The sequence below is a fragment of the Fukomys damarensis genome, unplaced genomic scaffold (assembly GCF_012274545.1).
Source record: "Fukomys damarensis isolate Sample0158 unplaced genomic scaffold, DMR_v1.0_HiC HiC_scaffold_1, whole genome shotgun sequence".
Taxonomy (NCBI): domain Eukaryota; kingdom Metazoa; phylum Chordata; class Mammalia; order Rodentia; family Bathyergidae; genus Fukomys; species Fukomys damarensis.
In genome coordinates this window covers 32911328-32935941 of record NW_022900913.1, presented here as the reverse complement: position 1 = coordinate 32935941, position 24614 = coordinate 32911328, and the positions used below count along the sequence as shown (strand labels likewise).

Below are 24614 nucleotides of genomic sequence, written 5' to 3'. Positions count from 1 at the left end.
CCTCTATCCCTCCCTATTTACGAAGACTTTGTTTCCATTTTTAAGAACAAAAAATGACTTTCTAGTGCCTAGGAGACATTGTAGGTATTAGGAAGGAGAGGCTCTCTTTTGGCATAAAGGGAGAGAAAATTCATTAAGCCTGTGAATGTAATACAGGCTGCCCTTCCCTATCCTGAAAGAGAAACTCTAATCTGTCACAATATTATGGTGGGCCCAGACCTACATTTCGACCCACATTAGGCCTCTTTTAATACAGTGCTATGGACTGTCATTCCCAGTTGACTGTACTATCCAGTATGGCAGCCACTAGCCACATGAAATATATAAAATTCATATTAATTAAAATTAAATACAATGCACATTCAGTCACAGTTCAAGGGCTCACTAGTTTCATGTAGCAAGTGACTACTGTGTTGATCAACATAGAGACAGGACATTGTTGTCATAGCAGGAAGGTTTATTGGGCAGGGATGGATTAGAAGAATCAGGATGAAATCTATATGCCATTCTAGTTTGGGAACTTCAACAGAGCAGCTGTTTAGGTAGTAGAAGCACGGTAAGCCCTTGTATGTTTGTAGAAGGGATACACATGCCCAGGGATTGAGTTGTAAGAATTATGCCCTCAAAAGTGGAAAATAATTTGGAATTAGAGATGGTGCTAATATTGGACATTTTTGTGTATGAAAATTCTATTTTGACTTTGTAACTTTTCAATTATTCTCAGCCTAATGAGTACCCTGGACATTTAGTCCCTTATTCTGTGCTCTGGTTGTTTATGTATGTGTTACCTGCTCTGCCTTCCTAAGTTGCTGTATGGTGTAGTAGTCCTATGGGGTGGGTGATTATGAGTTGTTCTGAACTATACCATTTCGAAGGAATCCTGACAGATTGTTAAATTACCTGCATATTCTTCTGAACTCTTTAAGTGTTAACAGTAATGACAGCTACTATTAATCAGTTTATTATGTGTCACTGCCAATTCTTTATGTGAATTGCTATTTTAAAGATTCTTGGGAGCTGGGGATTTAGCTCAGTGATTCTGCCGCCTGCCTTGCAAGCACAAGGACCCAAGTTCAATACTTGGTACCAAAAAAAAAAAAATTCTCACAATAGTCTTGTGAGGTAGGTGCCATAATTGTCCTTATTTTACAGATGAAAACTTTCAGGTACAGAGAGGTTAAATTAGATACTTCATATTATAGAGCTATGTAGAACCAGAATAGAACCACAGAATAACTGATTCAAGTGTTGTTGTTTTTTTTCAATTTTGTTATGAAATACTTAAAGTCATCATAACTAGATGATGTTTCCAACTCTTGAAACATTGATTCTCCAGAGGTATAGTACTTTTTAATGCAGATATAGAGATTTTTTTGTTGATGTTGTTTAAAACATTCCTCTTTCTCCAACTTTTTCTAGCTAGTTATTCTGATTATGGTCTTGGCTTTGAGTAAACCAGACTCACATAATTCATAGCCCTGTTGAATTCATTAAATCTTCTCTTGGATGCTGTTCACTCTATTGCCTGGCCTCTGGCTTCTTGCAGCTTTTTATATACTTCCCTAAACATGGTAAATGGATGTCCACTCCAATACTGCAGTATCCTTGTTTGTTTGTTTGTTTGTTTGTTTCTTTTTTTTTTCCTTTGTATTGGGAATCAAAATCAGACCTTGAGCTTTTGAGGCAGGCATATTGCCACTGAGCTAAATCCCTGGCTGTTACTGCAGTATCTTAAGCAGTGGGATCTATTACAGTGACAGACCTCACATTGTTGTCAAATAATTTTTTTTTTGTTTAGAACTCTTGCTCATCTCTTTTTTCTTACCATGAATACATTGAAGGTTTTTGGTAGCAGAATCTGGGCTGGCGTCTCTCTTTGGAAGATTCTTGCCAGTGTCTTCCTCTCCACAGTGCAGCATCTTTTCAACCTTTGTCCCTGTTGAGTTCTAATTTGAGTTTTAAGGAAGATAAAAGTATAAATATCTAACATATGATGATTTCCTTAAGCAGCTTACGCTTGTTTGGGACTTAGAAGCAGGATGGCAAAGGAAGATCCAAGTCATTTGTTCCTTTTTCCCTGTCTCATATGTGTTTTTAAATTATATATCAATTAATTTACAATAAATACGTTAGGTTAAGAAAGAAAACTATATCATTATATCATTTGGAAAGGAGAAAATCAAATCTTTCTTTGATAGCAGTTATTTCGGATTTCTATAAATGGAGAATATGACTCCTTCTAATAAATGTTTTCCCTCTCTGATGTGTTCTAAATAAACTTATGAATTATGTAAAATCAAAGAGGTGACTGATGATGTCTGTTTTCAGCAAAATCAATATGAATATTATTTTTGTCCTTCTCCAAGCCTGCAGCCATTTGCATGCCTCTCCACACAATTGTAATCTAGTCAGTGCTGGTTATATCTTTTACCCTCTCTTTAGGAAATGGATAGTTACTTTGGAAGAATAGTACAAGTGGGTGCATATACTCTCACACATGCCAGAGAGATGTTTCCCTCTTTAGCCCAGACAGTGTTATTTCGGGAGCTCCTTCTCTTTGAGTGGGTGAAGTCTTCCCTGATAAACCTCATAAGTTTAAGAGCAAAACTAGCCAAGAATGACTCTTGGGTATTGTATTACACATGTATAATGAGCAGCAAGGACTGCTGAGCCTTGTGAAGGGAACTCATTTTGCTGTTTCTCAGGAGGAGTCTCTTTAATGTCTCAACTCCCATGAGCCCTTCTGCTAATCGCTTCTGTGCATAATCCACCACCTTGGATTTCTCTGAAAAGTGTCCTGTTTTTGCATGTTTTTAAGAGACCTTATAGTAGGAAACCTAAGAGAAAGGCCTGCAGTACTTCCCTCAAGAGACTGTAATCTTTGTCCCCTGCTAGCAGCTCAGCTTCCACGTGCTGTCAGAAAAGGTCGTCTGACTCAGCTACTGAAGCTGCCTGTGACCAAAATAACCTATTTTCTTTGATTTTCTCTGTGCTATCCGCTTGTGCCATGGCTTGTGTTATAAGACAGAAAAGGTTACACAAATCTCCTTCAACCATTTTAGTTAATTTTAGCTTTTAATTGAAATAAGCCTATTCATTGTCATGAATTAAATAAAATTATTTGATCTAATTGCCCATGAAAAAACTGTATTATGTGATGTTTGATATACCCATGTATATGTGTAGCCTATGTGGTTTAGCAAACATAATAAATTGAACTTTAACGAACCCATCTAGTATAAGAATTAGAGCCTACTTCCTGTCTGGCTATAACCATTGTCAAGAAAATTATGATCAGTTCTTTTTCAAGAAAATTCTAGATTATGAAGCATGAGCACACAGAATATTATTTTCCAAAGTGGTATCCAAAAACTTTTTTTGTTTTCTCAAGCTTTGGGAACTGTGAGTGTCTTTGTTCTGATAGTGCTTGGCATATCCCATCTCTCATTAGGAGTTTAACTAAAGGAAAAAAATTTAAGGAGATATCTGCCATCTCACGAAGCTCACATGTATTATTTCTGGTTAGGGAAGAAAGGTTCAGATCAGAGTAAATGATATTATAAATTTTTGTTTTAAATATTTACCATGGATATTACGAACAGATACAACTATAAGCAGAAGGGTGTAATGAATCCTCCTGAGGATTACTAACCCATCTGTAACCCCATCTCCTTTGCTTCTTCCTTGACCTGTACTATCTTGAAACAAGTACCACGTAATATGTCTCAGAGGTATTTTAAGGAAAGTATACTGATTCTTAGAAATGTGAGTGTGCCAGGGATTTTCCTACTTGGGAAAAATCCCTGGCACTAGGGAGCTTTCATCTTGATGGTCAAGATATATAATAAATAGAATAAATAAATAAAATATAGAGTATAATAGATCATTGTGAAAGTTAAAGGAAAAATAAAGTATGGGAAAGGAACGAAGTGTCAGTGAAAGAAAGTGAGATTTTAGGTATGGTGTTAGTAAGAGTTTCAATGAGATGACTTCTGAGTAAAGAACTCAAAATAAGGAAGGTAGATTTTCAGCTGAGGGGGAGCCTTCTGTGAGGAGGTGTAGCAGGTGCAGAGGCAGGAGCATTCCCATTAGTTTGCAGAATAGGGGTGACAGACTTTCCTCTCCAAGGCTAGGTGGTAGGCTGCATAGTCTTTCATGAGAGTGACTTTCTCTTTGTTTTTGGTACTGGGATCGAACTTAGGACCTTGTGCTTGTGAGGCAGGTGCGGAGCTAAATCCCTGGCAAGAGTAACTTTCTTCAGAATAATGGTAATATCTTTTCAAAGCTATGCAAAATATGATTTTCATTTTGGGTGTATTTTATAATCGTTTTCAAGTCATTATTATGTCATTCTATGATTTGGAGATGGTGTGTCCCCTGAAGTTTCATGTGCTAGAAGTTTGGTCCCCACTTCTGTGGCATTAAGAGATAGTGGAAGATTATGTCATGGTGGGCACTACTTTTGGAAGGGATTAGTGCTGAATAAGCCTGAGTGAGTTATCTAGTTTGTAGGTTGTTATAAAAAGGTTACCCAACGAGCATAGCTTCTTCTACACATGGATGTTTCCCTCTCTGCTTTTTTTGCCATATTATAATGTAGCTGATGGTGGCCCTCCCAGAGTGAGAATAGATGGGACTTTTTCTTGGACTTTCAGCCACCAAAACTCTCAGCAAAATAAACTTCTTTTCTTTATAAGGTACAAACCCTAAGGTATTTTCTTATGGCAAGAGAAAACAGACTCATACATAAATCTGACATTAAAGTTCTAGGTGAGTGGACAATGTGATTTTGAGATTACAGCGTCATGGCTTTTGTGACTTTTTTGCCCAATTTGAAGAACTTTAGATTGATAATGCCTCATGAATTATCTTAGCAGAAGTGTTTAAATTCGTTGGTATTTCATTCTACAATAGGATGTCTGAACACAGTGGATTTTAACCAGGCAATTTAATCACTTCAGTGGATCCTATGAATATTTAATCTCTACCAAGCAGGCCAATTAACGTATCAGTGTCTTAGAGACTTTGGGTATCTTGCTTCATGCTTTAGAGAAAATGAAATGTCTAAGGGATAAACACAATTCCTATCCTCTTAATTTTCTTTTATTCTTATTTTTTAGATTGCTAATGCCTTGGTAGAGTTTCTAAAGCACTGGGACTCAAAAGTGTTTTCAAGAGACATAAAAGAAAAAAAAATGGTTATAAATAAGAAAAAATAAAGCTTGTATCTGTGTCAGACAAATAGTTCTAATCATGCTGAAAAATTTCATCAGACAGATCTGTTTCAGGTATTCACATCATATGTACACAGGCAACTGTTGCTCACACCTATGTGGAATTCATTCACAAAAGGCATCTCTGATTGACATATGGAGACATGATATTTATGAGAACTTGGCTGAAGCGTCAAATTTAACATTTACTATTTGAAACTTAAAATGTTAAATCCCACTTGTTACACTTTAGTATTAACCTGGTAGAGCTCTGTACTTCAGTTGGTTAACTAGAAGAATGAGGCCAACGTGAAACAGTTTATTCTACTCCTATTGCATCCACCTACATGAGCCAGTTGAGTTAACACTCAAAATAAATTCTTTTTAAAAGATGAGGACCATTAGATTCATTCATATGGAAATGGATACATATTGAGGATATACTCCTAAGTGAAGTAAATAAGTCATACATGTGTAAATACTGAATAATTTCTCTGGTGTGAAAAACTATAATAGTACAAAAGATCCTAATGAGTGAATTGACAGTGTGAAATAGGAAGAAAGGGTCTAAAGGTGTAGGGAAAATGGGAAAGGTACGGGAAAGGTAATAAGGGAAAAGAAAAAATATGAGAAAATGAAAAAATTAAAATAAAGTGTTTGTAAATGGGGAGGGGAGGAGGGTGTGAGGGGAGGGCAGGGACAAGGGGAAAAAATGAGAACCAAGACCTGTCATGTAAAGGTATAAGATCTCAATAATGAATGTAACTGTACTGTCTATCTAAAATATACCAATAAAGTCAATGAGAAAAATAAAATAAAATAAAAGATGAGGACCAGGCATGGTGTCATATAATCCCAGCACTTGAGAGGCCGAGGCAGGAGGGCTTCTGTGAGTTTGAGGCTAGCCTGGGCTAGAGGAGGAAGTACAGAATAGAAAGATATTTGATATATATATATACAGAAGGAACTCCCTTTTCCTATTAATCCCTTCAAAAACTTCGAAGACTCCTGATCCTAAGACAGAATATTCTTGTCTTCCTAAGTGTTAACTTTTGGGGTCAATATGAATATTATATGGGATTGCTTTTTAGATCTGTTAAATTATACAGTATCTTTAATTTATATATGCTTTTACTACAGTTTTTAGTTGTAAGTTTTTACTCATGCTTTGGTACTTCATTTGTTTTATTGAATATTGAATCATTCCAAAAGATATCTGTAAATTTATGCTACAAATTTAGCCAAACAAAATACTTTGACAGAAAACATGCTAATATTTCATATTAACATAGCTACACTAAATGAACTGTTTGGGACTCATTGTTTCAAAGTACTAAAGTATTTAAAGATGATTCATTTCCTTGAGTTTTCATGAAATGTTAGATTGGTCTGAAAATATCTGGATGCTAATGAAGATATATTTTAGTTGAGCAATTTGGTGAAATAACCTTATAGATACAGAATTTCTGTTATGCTAATAAATATAAAAAATATGAAGTTGGTGAATGCCCAGTATTTGCTTACCTGCATTTGTTTTGGTGTCCTCTTGTAGATACTAAATGTAATTTTTAGCCTATTGGCCATATTCATCCAGAAGAACAGCACGATAGAAATATAGTTCATTGATGATAAAAATATATTAAACAAAGTGCTAATCTTGACATTTTATTTCTTGTTGCTTGGTAACAATGCTGCAACTTCACAAGAGAGTTCCATTATCTCAGGTACAATAGACTTCATTGCATTGTGGGGTAGAAACACCAATTACAGCCAGTCATTTGTATGCCATTATCCTCTCAAAATTTTGGTGCTATTTCTTATGAGCACAGAGATCCTAAAAGAAAAAGTCATTTTAATAATATATCCCTCTTTTTGATGGATTGATGATTTTAATTCTAGCTGTTTTTAGATTTTTGATTTTGTGCCTATTTATAATTTTTGAAGCTTCACAAATTTGTGTTTTAGCAACCTGCACTATATAAATCCAGGCTTTTAAATGCCATTATAACTGTGCACATTTTAAGTGATGCTTCATTAGTTCTACTGAGCATCTTTTATCCTTACCACCTAGAGAAGGAGAAAAAATATCTGGGCAGAATTTTTTGACTTATAAAAAAAACCGAGGCTTATTTCTTGTCATTCTCAATGTATGATGTTCTAATTTTAGTACCTACTTCAGTAAATCAGGAGAAGGAATCCTGTTGAACTGTGATTAATTTTAAGTAAAAACTTAAACTTGATTTGCATTGTAGATAACTATATTTTTCTCTATACTATTAGTTCATAATTATTATTATTTACAATAGAGGTAATCCAGTATGTAGCCTGTTATTGTACTACCTAAGAACTAAAAAATATTTTTTGAGTGTATACTGGGGATTGAATTTGGAACCTTGTGCTTGCCAAGCAGGCACAGTGCCACTGAGCTACATCCCTGGCCCCTAAAAATATTTTTATATTCATCAAAAGGTTGATAAAAAGAAAGAAAAGTGTGTGACAGCAACAGTGTAGAGCCTGCAAATTCTGGATTATTAACTGGCCCTTTATAGAAAAATGTTTGCAAATTGTTGTTTTACAGTAAAATTTCCCCTTCTGTAGTCTGAGTATATTAAATGTTGTTCAGTATTTTTTCTTTTCTATAAAATTTTGTAAAATAATTTTATTGGAATAATTTTGATATACATAATGATCACATTCATCATAGGGAATTTGTATCTGTACGTGATATATCTTGGTTCATCTTTTTTTTCCCCATTCCCCTTCCTTCCCTTCAACCTGTCTTCACCTCCTTATTTACAAAAGCTTTGTTTCCATTTTTTCCTTCTGTTTTTAAAATTTCCTTTTCCCTTCCACCTCCTCCCTCCCTTATTCTCCTTCCCATTTGAATATTTTCTTCCTACTTCCCAACATCTATCATCCATTTTTGTCCTTACGCTTTTGATTTCTCACATATGAGAAACAATGGGATATTTAAACATATGTATCTGATTTATTTCACCTAAAATATTTCTCTTAAATAGTCAATTTAATTGAAATAAAACAATGATACATAGTTTGAAGAGAATCTGTGTAGTATTAAACAGAAAAATAGGAATTTGTGTAGATGTAACAAAATGACTATACAATTTGTTATACCCACTTTTGAGGTAACACTGAGGAGAGGATTATATGTAGCAATGTTTTAAAAAAAATCTAGCTCAGTTGTTACAATCTCTTTAAGATCTCAGTGCCAGTAAATCTAGCTGTCAGTAAATCTCACTTGAATATGGTGTAATTACAGATTGGTCTATTTTTTTAGGAGCATCTTGCTTTTTCTTTTGTATTTGACTTGCCTCATACTCAAGTATAAGTTCCTTGAATATACAGATGCTCAGCCAGGCAAGTGTTACTACCTGAGTCAGTGGGGTGGGGATTCTCCAGCCTGACTTGTGACCAATATCGGACTAGCGTTTTTCTGGAAGCTGAGGAAATAATTTAGTGTTGAAATCACCCTGCTTCCCTAGGGCTTGGAAAGGCCCCACAGGTGAAGTGTATTCTAGTGACAAAAGTCAGTTGTGTTAGTTAGCTTCACTTAGGTCCTATTTCCTGGAAGTGGAGGGCTCCAAGAACTCCATATTTGAGTGCCATTTCCATCATAGCATGCTTATGTTTGCACAATGCTTTCTGCTTTTCAAAGCACTTTCACATAGAGCATCTCATTTGATCCTCTTAATTACTAAGTGAGGTCAGAGAAGAAGCAACTCTGTTATAATATTACAAATGAGAAATCTGAGATATGGATAATTTTCTTGGAATAGATCACTAGGAAGTTGAATGCCTTAAAGTGAAAAGGACACCTGAAAGGCTTGGTTTAAGTCCTGACTTTCCATCTTTCTTCACTTGCTAGGTGCTATAACTGTTGAAGCATAATTATTTTCATTAAGTTTATTGATACTTTTTAGGTATATACTACAGTTACATTCATCATTGGGATCTTGTACCTTTACATGATGTACTTGGTTCTTATTTTTTCCCCATTCCTCTGCCCTCCCTTCAACTCCTCCACCCTTCCCTATTTACAAAGATTTTGTTTCTATTTTTTCCTTTTCTCATATTTTTTCTTTTCCCTTCTTTCCTTTCGCCTACCCTTCCCACTTTCACTACTCCTTTAGCCCTTTTCTTCCTATTTCACACTATCAATTGTACAATTTGAAACTTTTTTACACTTACAGTTTTTCACACCAGAGAAACTATTTATTGAGGCTTAATTCTGGGTTACCAGTGAGAAGTATAAAACCCTGAAACTGTAGGTAGGTGGGTGTATGGGCTTTTGTACGAATCTTTGGTCATAGTTCTAGCTTAAGTGCTTTGTATAGAATGCATTTCACAGAGGTGAGAGGAAAGGAAAGGTGATACATAAGGAGACTCTTGTGATCCATGGCTTGAATTTGAATGGAGTGGAGATGGGCAGAGAGATAGGAAGTTTTTGAAGAGGAAGCCATCTGGGTTGTTGGTGCCTTGGATATAGAGTGCTGGGAGCAAGAAAAGCTGGAGATGTAAACAACTCCTACACCTGACTCGGGAAATGATGTGACGCTTACTGAGATGAGGAAACCTGGAAGGGGTACATATTTCATGGGAGATGTAGAAAGAATTCAAGGATCCTTGGCTTATGTGGTGATACTGCATATGCAGATGAACATGGAATGCGGTGTTCAGAGAGGAGATATACACAAGAATTATATAATTGGGAAGAACCTGCATGTATTTGTTAATTTAGATTATGGAATGGAAAAGACCACTTAGGGAAAATAAGTCATTGGACTGGGCCTGAGGCATCTCCCTTCCCTCCCTCCTACTCCCTCCCTTCCACAAAATGCGAGATTAAGAATCTCTCTAGCTTTGTGATCCTGGATGAATAATTTGAGAACTCCAGCTTCTTTATAGCATCTCCTGTTGCTATACTTGCCTAATTCATAGGTCTGTTTTGAGCATAGGATAATGCATTGATGCTTTCAAAAGCTTCAGGGTTCTATAGTCTCATTTTGATCTCTCTCTGCCGCTTTGGTTAATAAACCTCAGGTGACTGCTGTTGTTTTCACTGACCCAGAGATGACGACTGTTGAACTATGCTATGAATAGCAACTGGCAATGCACACTTATGTCTCTTTTCCCTGTCTTCCAGGATCCTCAAGCTCTAATGCAATGAAAATTCCACAATGCCTCTGGTTTAAAAAAAAAATGAACCTAAATTATGTTTTAAAAATATTATTGCTGGATGTGGTGGCACATGCCTGTAGTCCTAGCTACCGGGGGCTCTAAGGCAGGAAAATCACGAGCTTGAGGCCAGCTTAGTCTTCATAACTTAGGTAATATTTAAAGTCCATCAGAATCAAGTCAGATGTGTTGATACATTAAAAACTGCAGTGACTTTTAAAAGGAGTATGATAGATACTTTGAAGAAAGAAAGGTTCTTATAAATCTGTCATTTCATTAGCCGGAGTTGCACACATCTAGAAATTGATGAGCTCTCTCTGCCTTCACATTTTAAATGGAGCATTAGTCAGTGATATCTTTTATCTCTTTGTGTATTATTGTTCAGAAGATTGAGATATTCTGGTTTGGTATGAAAGTTAAAGTTTGTTCCCCGGTAAAACTTGCTTATGGCATTCTGGGAAGTTACCAGAAAACTGATAGATTGCAATAGCATGGCAAACTCAAGCCACACAGAATATATTGGGATATAAGACCTGTCACCTCTTTTGATTTCCCCCAAAATAAAGCACACTGCAGCCTGGCAGCAAATTTTGCTGGCACACACAGGTACAAGTAACCAGAAAACTGCTTCTTCCCAGTGGGCTGCCATTTTTTTTCTTTTTCTTTTTTATCATGTGCCATAGTAGCTGACTAGACCCTCTGGTAACAAGATTAGGGACTGCAGTGGCTGTGGTGAAGGTAGTGAGTGGAACAGTACCACTTCTCCTGCCCTGCTTCCAGCGGTGTGAGAGAGGAGAGGGATGCAGGACTTCAGCAGCTTTGGGCTACAGTGGGCAATGAGTGGGAAGTCTGCACTTCCCCTACCCTGCCTGCTCCCACTGGTGCAGAGAGGAGAGAGCAGAGGGATGCAAGCAGCATTTGGCTGTTAGGGGCAGTGAGTCGGCCAGCAGCACTTTCCCCATCTTGCTCCCAGCTGGGTCAGAGAGGAGAGAGATATGCCAGTGGAGTGGAATAGAAGAGGCTGTACAAGGGCCTAGAGGGTCTAACTATACACGGTACTGACAGCAGCCCCAGGCTCTCACTGCCTAAGGATACCACACCAGCTGGGTGCAGAGACGAACAAAAGGGGTAAGAGACCTGGGCAGGCCACTGAGGGACATTTAGAAAGTTGCTGGCTGAAGAGTCTGGCCCTGCCCCAATATCTACAGGCCAAGATCAGCCCCACACCCAGCATTCACCATACTGCAGACTTGGTGGGGTTACCCAGCATGGATGTGGGCTTTGACTTGGACACTACCACAAAACTGTGAGCACCAGAGGAATTTTTTTGTTTGCTGTTTTGTTTTCCTTTTGGGTTTTTTTTGGTTACTCAGGTCTTTACTTTGTTTTATCTTTTTCATTTTTCCTCAACTGTCTTTCTTGATTTCTTGATAATTTTCACTAGTCTTTGGTTCACTTTGATATTCTTTTGCTTTGTTTTCTATCCCATCCTCTCCCCCAGTTTCCCAAAGCTTGGGTGATCATCTTTTGTTCTTCAGCCTTACTTCTACTATATTTCTCTTCATTTATCTATTTTCCCCTGTCCCTCTTAAACCCCTTCCCCAAGATAAAATCACTCTACTGAGGGGAAACTCGCTGCATACAAGTTCCTGGTTTATGCTGAATTTTGTTGTATAATTGTAGGTCTTGCTCTTATGGTTAAAGGCACCAAATTGATAGTTACCACAGTTTGTTAGTTTCTAGGCTGTGCTTAATGTAAATAACAAACTCTGAGAGATAATTAGGGAAATAACAACTTTCGTAATAGCATCCAAAAAAGATGAAATACCTAGGATTCAATCTAATAAAGGAAGTAAAAGACCTTTACATTGAAAACTACAGTGCTCTGAAAAAGGAGATCAGAGAGGATATCAGAAAATGGAAAGATATCTCTTGCTCTTGAGTAGAAAGAACCAACATAGTGAAAATGGCCACACTCCTAATATTTATATATAGATGTAATGCAATCTCGATCAAAATATCAAGAGCATACCTCATAGAATTAGAGAAAACGATCCTAAAATTCTTTTGGAACCAGAAGAGACCTAGAACGGCAATTAATTACAATTCTGGGCAACAAAGGCAAGACAAGGGGCATCACAATCTCTGACTTGAAATTATACTACAAATCCTGCACTTCTTTGTGTAGAAATTCAGATCCCATAAGAGCACAGGTCAGGACCACAGAATTGTATTTTATTTCAGGAGAGCTTCTCTTACCTGCTAAAAGTCTGTGTAAAATCCATACAAGCTTAGCACTTTCTAGATCTTTCTGAGCTGTGCCCAATTCTAAAGCTGTTATTAATGCCAAAGCAACAGGGGCTTCATTCGGCATTATTACATGTTCATTAGTTACCATGGTAACTAGATGCTTGATGTTACCTCTCTGTACAGTGGCTTTAATTACATCCTTATGTGTCCAGGTATGCTGCTGAACTATTTACAATAGTTATAATAGGGAACCAACTTTTGATTTACTGTGTCGTATGAGGGCAGAGAGCAGTCTTTTTGACTCTCCCATCACACCAGCATGATCTTTCAGATTTAAGAAACTTTAAGCATTTCATATTTAAGAAACTTTAAAACTGTCTCTGTGACCCCAGCTGAGAACATTTTGCTTTATTTACAACTGGAATGCTCAGATTCTAGATGTTGTATCCAAACTTCGTAGTCATGAGAACCAAAGTGTCACCCAAAAGGCCTCTATCACAGAGCAGAGACTTACAGTGGAAAGCTGAGAACTGCCCTTCCTGACACACAATTCTTCCCAGCTCTTACTCCTTCTGACTGCCATCCAGCTGCCTCCTCCATGCCATTCTCTTAACAAATCATTTGTGCATGCGTGTAATGTTCCAATATCAACTGAAGAACTGCTGTAGATACTTGCCTAATAAGATTTCTAAACGCATAGTTTGTATGAACATAAGTGTCTACCTGTAACTGTTCTCTTGTACTCCTGTTGCTTGAGCTACATTAAGTAGAATGTGCATGTTGTAGTCCTATGATGGCATAAACTTGATACTACGTAATGACTTGCTCCTCACATGGTAAACTACTTAAACAATGTACTGGTGAATTAAAACAGAATGTAGCAGGATCTAACTGTCTAGGGTTACTTAAACATGAAGTTGAATAGTAAAATTAACTCCATTTTTGGTGCTTGGGAAGCACAGTGACCAAAAAAAAAAAAAAAAATTTCTGCTCATTCATTAGTCTTGCCTACTAATATCAAGGCCATGGTGCCTAGCATTAAATGAAATTCCATCGCTCCTAGTCTTTATCCTATGGTTTCTCCTTTTTCCTAAGTTTATAAACTATTGAAACTGCCACAAACTTGGCAAGACTTCATGAGGTTTCTGATTCTATATTTAATTGACAAGTTATCAGTAGCCCAATGTTGAAAACATTTGTAGTTTTCAATGTGATTAGAACTAAGGGGTTAAAGAATCTCTATCATACTAAAGTGTTTGGGGTTTTCCCTATATTTTAGATTCTGATATATGTGTAATTTCACCTCAGAACTTCCTCCATCTATTAATCAGCATTCTCCAGCACTTATCTCTAAAAGTCATTTGGGGGCCGGAGATTTAGCTCAGCGGTTCGGTGGCCTGCCTTGCAAGCGCAAGGACCCAAGTTCAATACCCGGTACCAAAAAAAAGTCATTTGGCATTTGTTTCTAACAGTATAGTTATTAATTGGGAAATGGATTTTTTATTTTTATCATTCAGATCGAAAGCAAGAAATTTCATCTTTCATAATCTGTATCTTACATTAGTAGGACATAGGAGGAAAGATGAAGAAATAAGCTTGCCAGTATTAAAGAAGGAAAGGCAGATTATAAAAGCCATAGTAGCCAGTGCTGTATATTCTGCAGACAGCCTCATATCAATCACTGTTGGAGTTTCTCACCCACACTTTCCCACTGAGAATTGCACTAATCTTACAGACTAGAAGAAAGCCAAGACTTGAAATTAAAAGAGCTCCCATTGGTCAAATACAGTGTCCCCCTCACTGCCACTACCACCACAAAATGGGTTTTTAGAGCTTTGAACAGTCCTTGTAAATTGATCAAACATCCCTGGGACCCACCTGTGTTCCCCCGAGCACCCAAGGAGAGCTGTGTTCCAGAAGGACTAAAGAGGAGTAGAATGGGCCACCATGGAGGCACCAGGTCCCCTTTCTCTCCAGCATGAGATCCCACACATCATGCCATGAGGTGATCTCAGTTGGAATTTTGACTGTAAAATAGATAAATGAAGGCAGTTAAAAGCCAGTTTTTTGACTGTTACCTTTGATGTACAAATACAGGACTATTGTGAGTACTTGAGCTATTCTTACTGTGAGAATGATTTTGTTTATTGTCCTTCTCCTGGGCTGGAGTGTGGACTATATTTTCTTAAGTTTTGAAAGGCATCTGTAATGTTGCTTAATAGAGTGTCCATATTAATAATTTAATAGATAGTATATTAAACTAAAAAAAAAGAATTATACTACAAAGCTACTGTGATAAAAACAGCATGGTACTGGAAAAAAAAAGACCTGAGGATCAGCGGAACACATTAGAAAATGCAGAAACAACTCCAAACACAAAGCTACCTTATCTTCCACAAAGGGGCCAAATACTTTGGAAGAAAGCCCCTTTAAAAAATGGTGCTAGAAAAACTGGCTTTCTACATGTTAAAGATTAAAACTAGACCCATGTCTCTCACTATGCACTAAAATGAACGAAAATCAAAATGAATCAAAAGTCTAAATGTTAAAACAGTAACAGTAAATCTGCTGGAAGAGAGAATAGGTAGAGCTCTTGAAGACACAGGTGTAGGCAAAGACTTTATGAACAAGATCCTAATCAAGTGGGAAATATTACAAAGAATCTATAATCAGTATCTCATCTTATTAAAAAGCTTTTACACAGCAAAAGAAATCACTAACAGAATAAATCCAAAAATTGCCATGAGAAATGAAACAGACTTCTTAAGTAAATATAATTGGTAAATAAATATATGAAAAAATGTTCAGCAACACTGTTCATTCAAGAAATACAAATTAAGACAATGCTGAGATCTATCTAATTTCAGAAAGAATGGCTATTATCAAGAAATCAACCAATAACAAATGCTGGTGGGGCTGTGGGGAAAGGAATGCTTTTTCACTATTGGTGGAGTGTATACTGGTACAGCCCCTGTAGAAATCAGTGTGGAGATTCCTCAAAAAATAAAACTAAAGTTTCTATTTGACTCACCTATTTTCTTTCTTGGTATCTTCCCACCCGAAATAATTAAAAGCATCATACCACAGTGATATATACACACCCATATTTATAGCAGCACAGTTTGTAATAGCTAAATTTTGGAAACAACCCAAAGGCCCATCAACTGAAGATGTGTGTGTGTGTGTGTGTGTGTGTGTGTGTGTGTATTTTCTTTTAATACAATGGGTCACTCCTCTGCCATAAAGGAGAATAAACCTGAGACATTTATAGGTAAAGGGATGGACCTTTAGACCATACTCTTAAATGAAATAAATTGGACACACATATGTAAGTATTGCATTGTTTCTCTGTGAGAAACTGAAAGTGTAAATAAGGACCAAAATATATAATAGACATTGTGAAATAAGAAGATAATGTTCAAATAGGAAGGGGAACTAGGGAAGAGGGAGGGGAAATGAAAAAAAATGAGAAAAGAGAAAAAAACTGGAAACGAAGCTTTTGTAAATAAGGAAGAGAAGAGGGGTTGAAGGGGAGAAATAAGAAAAAAAGAAAAACCAAGATATATCATGTACAGGTACAAATTCCCTATGGTGCATATGATCATTATGTATCTCTAAAATCTACTATATGTCATTAATTTTTAAAAATCTTATGCTTAATATCCATCTTGAATTTCTTTGCATGTCAGTAGCTATCTGTTATTCTTTCTGGGACAAGAGTAACAAATGCATAAAGAAAGCCTAAGATATTCATTGATGATTTATGTTTAACCATAGGACACCATTTCCTGCACATGTCAGAGGGACTATAGTTTCAAAAACTTATTTTCCATGTGTCCTTTGGATGTTAATATAAATAAATTATACATAAGGAAGTAGGTATGTTTTCACTACATCCTTATGAAAATTTTGCTTTGTTGAAGTTTCACAGAATCATGAAATTTCTGTTTTGCATGAAATTGTTGAATATAGGAGAAATAATGAACAACTAAAAAGCAAGAATTATTTATTATCGGAACATAATGGTTTTCAGCTTTTGGTTCATTCCTTGAAGAAATCAAGACCATTCATGGCCAAGAATATAGCTCACCTTCTCTCTGACTGAGATTTTGAAGTTAAATGGTGGTGTATTGTACTTTTGTCACTTAGTAACTATGTCCACATTCAGAAACTTTGAAGAGAAGTCTAAACCCAATGCCATGAAAGAGAAATAAAACATTAATGTAAAGACTCATACTATTTTTTTCTATACTTTTTGTGAAAAGGAGAGGGTCATTCATTTAAGAATCTATTTTAGTTTCTTTAATAATTGAAGGACAGCATATGAGTTTTGCTTTGTATTGTGAAAAAGTTCTGTTAAGTTTAGAATTTCATTTCAATTTTTGGAAAAGCTTTACTGGCACAGACAAATTCAGGGAAGAAATATTCAACATCTCCAAATCCAGTTCAATATGGGTTGACTATAAAAACCTACAGGATTAAGGCTGTTAAAAGTTTGAAAGTTTTGGTATAATCTAAATTTTTCTGTTTGAGAAATTTACTAAGTTCATTCATTTTGAGAATTGATTCTTTCAATCAAGACTTTAAAAATTAAAAAATGTACTTAATAGAACTTTAAAGGCAGTTCTATAATGCAGTTCCTGCTATAAAAAGAAATATTTTAATTGCTATTTTATTTATAGTGTTTTTCCCCAGTGATTTTGACATCAAAATATATTCGTACTCAAAAATTTTTCATTTATTTTCTTCCTTTGTTGCTCGTATTTTTAATGCATAGGATGACATTTTATGTGCAAACTGCTGAGGACTAAGTTTTATAAGGAAATAGAAAATGAAATAGAAAACATTTTTTAAATGAAATTGATTCCCAGGACGTAGGAGGGTTAGTAAAATGGTCCAAATATATTATCTATAGCCAAGATATGCATGCACAGAGTGTGGTAGATTTTAAAACTGAAATATTTTCAGTAATAAAGCAGGTAAAGGAATTATAGCCTAATAATAACAAAAATAAAATAGCAAAAATAGCAACAAGTACTATATATACCATGTTCTTATGTGCAAAGCACTTTAAATCATCATTATAATAACCCAGTGAAGTGGGTTTTATTATCCTTACTTTATAGATGGAAGAAATGTGGGTAAGGAAAGGTTTTAAGGTAAGAAAGCCTATAAAAGAGAAAGTTCAGATTTAAGCATACTTCTCTTTGCTTCTAAAGCATATGCTCTTGAGCATAAACAAAGGATGGCTAGTGCCTTCTGCTTAGTATTTTAGTGTTAACACTTTTATATAATTTGTCACCTCCTTACTGGCAGGGTCATAGAGCGTTACTTAATTGAATTTTTTCTGTTAAGCAAGTGCAGCCCCAGGATAATGTTAATACTTTCATAAACACAAAATTAAGGATCTACTCAACAATATTTACCTTTTAAAACTTACAAAACAGGATGATCTCCTAAATACTATAAAATGAGAGCCTTCACACGTGGGACACTATAATACCCCCCAAATTGAAAATGAGGTAGATAGTATTCAAACTATAATTTGAATCCAATATAGAAATTTCGGGATCTGTGTAATAACTACTGCTAATGATTACTGTTTAAAAAATTGGAAGTTTTGATTTCTGTTTTCATCTGTAAGGATGTTGGAAGGTATCACTGCTATCCTCATAATAGGCAAAAAGCTGAACAAACTGAAAATCACCAAGTCTTCTCAGATCCTTCAGAAAATTGAAGTCACAGGGCAATCCACTATCCCCAGAACTGGAGAGATAGAATCAACCAGAATCCCAATTTACTGGACCAGAAATCCCAAAGCAGTATCTCCATGGGGATCATCATAAGGATAGATTGTAATTGGGCAATCATGGAGGCTTATATGGACAAGTTGGAGGGTTAAAAATTCCAGCTTGGCCCGGTCTTTGTCAGGGTCCTACACTTTTATATTTTACCTCTCTGAGACTTTCACAGTGAAAATTAGAGAAAGGTTTCTTTATGCTTCTGTCAGGAAGATAAAAACAACCATTGTGAAATATGCCCAGAACATTCTGTTCATAACAAGTCCTGTCCTCAAGTGAAATGAATAGCAGCAATATCATAAGGACTGTAGTAACAAGTTGGAATATTCTTTTTTAAAGTGCTTGTATTCCCATGCAGACATATAGTATTATTTGAAAGAGAACTTACATTAGTTGTACATGTCTATTGTAAACTCAAGTGCAGCCATTAGAAAAAAGTAAAAAGAAATATATAATTGATATATTATGATAAAGATAAAGAAAATTGAATCATATTAAAAGGTTGATTAAGCTGGATCAGGTGGTACATGATTGTAATTGCAAGTTTGAGCCCAGACTGGGCAACTTAGAGACTGAGGGAGAATCTGTCTGCAAAATGAAAGAGGTTGGGGTGGGATGGGAATGTAGTTCAGTGTGAAGTCCCTAGATTTCATTACCCAGTACCACACACACACACACACACACACACACACACACACTCATGCACACTTACAATCTGTGTTAAAGTTTTTTTTTATTGCTTTCTTTTTTTTTCTTTTTTATTGAGGTTATTGGTACAATCTAGGTATACAATACAGTTACATTCATCATTGGGATTCTGTACCTTTACATAATAGGTCTTGATTCTCATTTTTCCCCTTGTCCCTGCTCTCCCTTCACCCCCTCCTCCCCTCCCCATTTACAAACACTTTAAAATACAATGCATAAGATTCTAATAAGATTACTGACATTTAGAAATGGGAGGAAAGGAGCTAAAGGTGTAGGGAAGGTGTGATATGTAGGGGAAGAACAAAAAGGGAAAAGAAAAAAATGTGAGAGAATGAAAAGATGAAAATATAAAAAAAAAAAAAGAGGCAAGAGCAATGAAAAAAGATAGTAACAAAGAGTAGATATTAATCACATTATGTCAATAATTATTTTCATGTTAATAGTCTCACAATACCAATTAAAAAACAGAGACTCCCAAAGTAGATAAAAAAACAAAACCCATCTACATGTTGTCTACCAGAAAGCCAATTTTAGTAAAAAGACATAGATAAAGAGATGGAAAAAGACATGCTATATTAGTACTAGTCAAAAGAAAGCAGAAGTTTTAATTTCATAGCAAGGAATATTATTGGAGATAAGATGTATATTCTTATATACATCTGGGTGTCAGTTATCCACAAGATACAGTAGTCTTTTTTTGCGGAGCCAGTTGGTCCTTGTTTCTTTTTTAAAAAAAAATTTGTTAGTACATGTTTGCAGTACATGAAGTTTACATGTGTCTTAGGGAGTAGGCATCTTGATTTTTTAAAATTAAGTTTATTGGTACATTTTAGGTAGACGATATGATGACATTCATCATTGGGAATTTGTACCTTTACATGACATATCTTGGTTCTTATTTTTCCCCATTCCCCTGCTCTCCCTTTAACCCTTCCACCCCTCCCTATTTTCAAAGACTTTGTTTTCATTTTTCCCTTTTCTCAGTGTTTTCCTTTCCCTTCGTTTCTTTCCCCTATTCCTCCTGATTCTTTTAAAATCTCCTTTCCCCCTGCACCCATCTCCTTTCCTCTGCCTCTAAATCCTTCTTTGCCCATTTCCATTGTTATTATTTTTAGCTCAGGTTTACAGCATGTGTTTACATTCACTGAGGTATTTGGGACGTGTACATGACACATCTTAAATCTTTTTACTTCCCTTTCCCGTTCCTCACTCCCCTCGCCCTCAGTCTCCTGGATTCCTTCCCATGTACAAATGATCTATTTCCTTCTATCCACATTTTATTTTGCTCTTTATTTGTACTTTGCCTTACTCAAATGAGTGCTACCATACAGGATTTAAGCTTATTTGTCTGATTTATTTCACTTAACATTATATTTTCCAGGTTTATCAGTTTTCCTACAAATGTCTCAGATTTGTTCAAGTAGTCTCACTCTGTGCTTCAGAAATCCCAGCCCTGGCTTCCCAGTGCCCCCACCAGGAAGGGTTTGTGTCCCAGCTCTGTCGTGTCCCTTTCCCAGCCCCAGTTCCTATCACTGATCTTTGATTCTCCTTTAGTTTTTAGATCTGTGTCACCTTAGTGCTTTTTTTTTACTTGTTCTCTCAGATTCTAATTTCTTATGTAAATCCTTTTAATTAAAATGGCTGACAAATAACTTAAAACGGAGCATAAATAAAAATATAAAGCCCCAAACTATAAAACTCCAAAGAAATGACTGGGGAGGAAATCTAAGCACCTTTGGCTTTGGTGATGTTGTTTGAGATGACAATCCCAAAAGAACAATCCATGAGAGAAGAAAGTAAATTGGACTTTGTGAAAATAAATAAATAAATAAATAAATAAATAAATAAATACCTTTTACTCTATGAACGACACTGTTCCAAGAATGAAAAAAAGCCACAGACAGGGATAAAGTATTAGTAAGATATAGCTGATAAAAGACTAGTATCCAAACCATACAAAGAAATAAAAAAAAAAAAAGAGGCAAGAGCAATGAAAAAAGATAGTAACAAAGAGTAGATATTAATCACATTATGTCAATAATTATTTTCATGTTAATAGTCTCACAATACCAATTAAAAAACAGAGACTCCCAAAGTAGATAAAAAAACAAAACCCATCTACATGTTGTCTACCAGAAAGCCAATTTTAGTAAAAAGACATAGATAAAGAGATGGAAAAAGACATGCTATATTAGTACTAGTCAAAAGAAAGCAGAAGTTTTAATTTCATAGCAAGGAATATTATTGGAGATAAGATGTATATTCTTATATACATCTGGGTGTCAGTTATCCACAAGATACAGTAGTCTTTTTTGCGGAGCCAGTTGGTCCTTGTTTCTTTTTTAAAAAAAAATTTGTTAGTACATATTTGCAGTACATGAAGTTTACATGTGTCTTAGGGAGTAGGCATCTTGATTTTTTAAAATTAAGTTTATTGGTACATTTTAGGTAGACGATATGATGACATTCATCATTGGGAATTTGTACCTTTACATGACATATCTTGGTTCTTATTTTTCCCCATTCCCCTGCTCTCCCTTTAACCCTTCCACCCCTCCCTATTTTCAAAGACTTTGTTTTCATTTTTCCCTTTTCTCAGTGTTTTCCTTTCCCTTCGTTTCTTTCCCCTATTCCTCCTGATTCTTTTAAAATCTCCTTTCCCCCTGCACCCATCTCCTTTCCTCTGCCTCTAAATCCTTCTTTGCCCATTTCCATTGTTATTATTTTTAGCTCAGGTTTACAGCATGTGTTTACATTCACTGAGGTATTTGGGACGTGTACATGACACATCTTAAATCTTTTTACTTCCCTTTCCCGTTCCTCACTCCCCTCGCCCTCAGTCTCCTGGATTCCTTCCCATGTACAAATGATCTATTTCCTTCTATCCACATTTTATTTTGCTCTTTATTTGTACTTTGCCTTACTCAAATGAGTGCTACCATACAGGATTTAAGCTTATTTGTCTGATTTATTTCACTTAACATTATATTTTCCAGGTTTATCAGTTTTCCTACAAATGTCTCAGATTTGTTCAAGTAGTCTCACTCTGTGCTTCAGAAATCCCAGCCCTGGCTTCCCAGTGCCCCCACCAGGAAGGGTTTGTGTCCCAGCTCTGTCGTGTCCCTTTCCCAGCCCCAGTTCCTATCACTGATCTTTGATTCTCCTTTAGTTTTTAGATCTGTGTCACCTTAGTGCTTTTTTTTTACTTGTTCTCTCAGATTCTAATTTCTTATGTAAATCCTTTTAATTAAAATGGCTGACAAATAACTTAAAACGGAGCATAAATAAAAATATAAAGCCCCAAACTATAAAACTCCAAAGAAATGACTGGGGAGGAAATCTAAGCACCTTTGGCTTTGGTGATGTTGTTTGAGATGACAATCCCAAAAGAACAATCCATGAGAGAAGAAAGTAAATTGGACTTTGTGAAAATAAATAAATAAATAAATAAATAAATAAATAAATACCTTTTACTCTATGAACGACACTGTTCCAAGAATGAAAAAAAGCCACAGACAGGGATAAAGTATTAGTAAGATATAGCTGATAAAAGACTAGTATCCAAACCATACAAAGAAATACTCCAACTCAAAAATAAGGAAATAAACAATTTAATCGCAATATAGACAAATACTTGAAGAGCTAACTCACCAATGAAAATATACAAAGGATAGATAAGTATACTCAAAGATGCTCAACAGAATATATCATTAAGGAATTACAAGTTAAAATAACAGTGAGGTACTACTACCCAATTATTAAATGGCTAAAGTCCAGAACGCTGACAATACTAAATATTAGTGAGAACGTGGAATAGCAGGAACTCACATCTGTTGCTGGTAGAATGCAAAATGGTAGAAGATAGTGTGGTAGTTTTTTATAAAACTAAACACATTCTCACCCAAGATAATCCAGCAATTACACTTCCTGGAATTAGCATAGTCTGCTGATGGGAGCACTTCCTGAAAGAGCAATCCATTGCCTGTTTTTATTTCCATATGGAATAAATGGTAGGCTACACCCAGTAAACTAGGGAGGAAAGAGCATCCTGAACATGCAGCAGTAACCTAGTTTCAGAAGTAAGGATGGATGAGGCTTTCAGAGAGAAGGTAATGGGCCAGCAGCTCTGCCCACGGAGCCTTTTCCCAAAATAAAGTGCCAGTGAAGTGTCTGTTGAGTCACTGTTTTGACACAGCTCGTGAAAACTTATGGTCATGATTTCCCACAAAATTATCTTGTTGCAAATGAGGATGAATTCTGTCAAAAAGAGAGGAAAGGTCTACAGGGCGTTTTAAATTTAACGTAGTGGTTTTGGAGACTTTACCTATGATAATCTCTCCCTAAAGGATATTAAATAATAAGATACAGTATGACTGACTGAGAGAATGCCTGATTACCAAATCATCTTATGCAAAAAAGGACAAAGGTTCTAATTCTCGGGTTTGCTTTCCCCTTTAGTTTAACTAACAACTTTTGACCTACTTATCAATTCATTCTATGTTTGTGTTAAGAATTTAGCTTGTGATTTTAAAGTCATTCTGATTAAAAATAATAGTGGCTTTCCTCACTCCTTCCGGAGACCTTGTCAAAAAATGTTATTTTTTTCCCTCTCAAATATAGATCTAGTCTACTAATACTGAAGTGATAATTAGAGCTTATGCAAGATTTTTTCACTTTAAAAATTACCTGTTATTTTTTAAAGGATTTGACTCCATTTTTCTCTCGTTCAAGAATATCATTAAAAGAAGGTGGCAGTTTAAGTCATGACTTGCATAAATAATTTAAATAAGAAATGTTTGTGAGAGGAAAAGTGATAGATACTACTCACTGATCTCTTTTTGTGTTGCGAGTTACATTTCTTTTAAACATTTTTCATGTATCACTCTTGTAGTTTGATCATACAGCATATGGCAGCCTCCTAAAATTAAAATATATTCCAGCATCCCAGTGGCCTTTTCCGCGACCCACAGAAATACTGCATGCGCGACCAAAAATTAATAAAAATGAGAGAAGGTAATTGCAAAGGTATTAAAAACTTCTTCCTGGAGAGAAGCTACAGTTAAGCAAAGAAACTTTCCTACCCTCATTAGCTAAGTTGAGCTCTCTTATGAGTTTTTGAAGTAGGAAAGAGATTGCCTTTCTCTTTGGTTCAGGTTGGGTGTTGCCATTTCTAATAGCTTTTCCAAAATCAGTTTCCTTGTTCCATATAATAAACATTTTGAACTCCTTTCTATTACCCCCATTCCTATACATCCTAAAAAACTTTCAGAGATCACATCTTCCCAATAGAGCCTATCTTTTCCTGATTCCATGCCTTTGCCCTTGCTAGTCCCACTGCTTGAAAGGCCCCCCTGTCCTTTAGCTTATTTTTTGGCTTTTGGTGTTTTTTTCTTTTTTTGTTTATTTGATTTTTTTTTTTTTTTTTGTATCAGGGATCAAACTTGAG

At 35.8% G+C, this 24614-nt stretch overlaps 1 protein-coding gene and 1 long non-coding RNA gene across 2 annotated transcripts in view; one reads left to right on the top strand and one right to left on the bottom strand.

The window, feature by feature from the left end:
• Nucleotides 1-24614, top strand: part of Oxct1 (3-oxoacid CoA-transferase 1) — a 119621-nt gene that overhangs the window by 23807 nt on the left and 71200 nt on the right. The window lies entirely within an intron of this gene.
• On the bottom strand, nt 1856-12766 carry LOC117285014. Its single transcript, XR_004516020.1, has 3 exons — nt 12669-12766; nt 6738-7047; nt 1856-1946 (listed from the first exon to the last, which is right to left on the bottom strand). It is a non-coding gene; the product is annotated as an uncharacterized LOC117285014 (long non-coding RNA).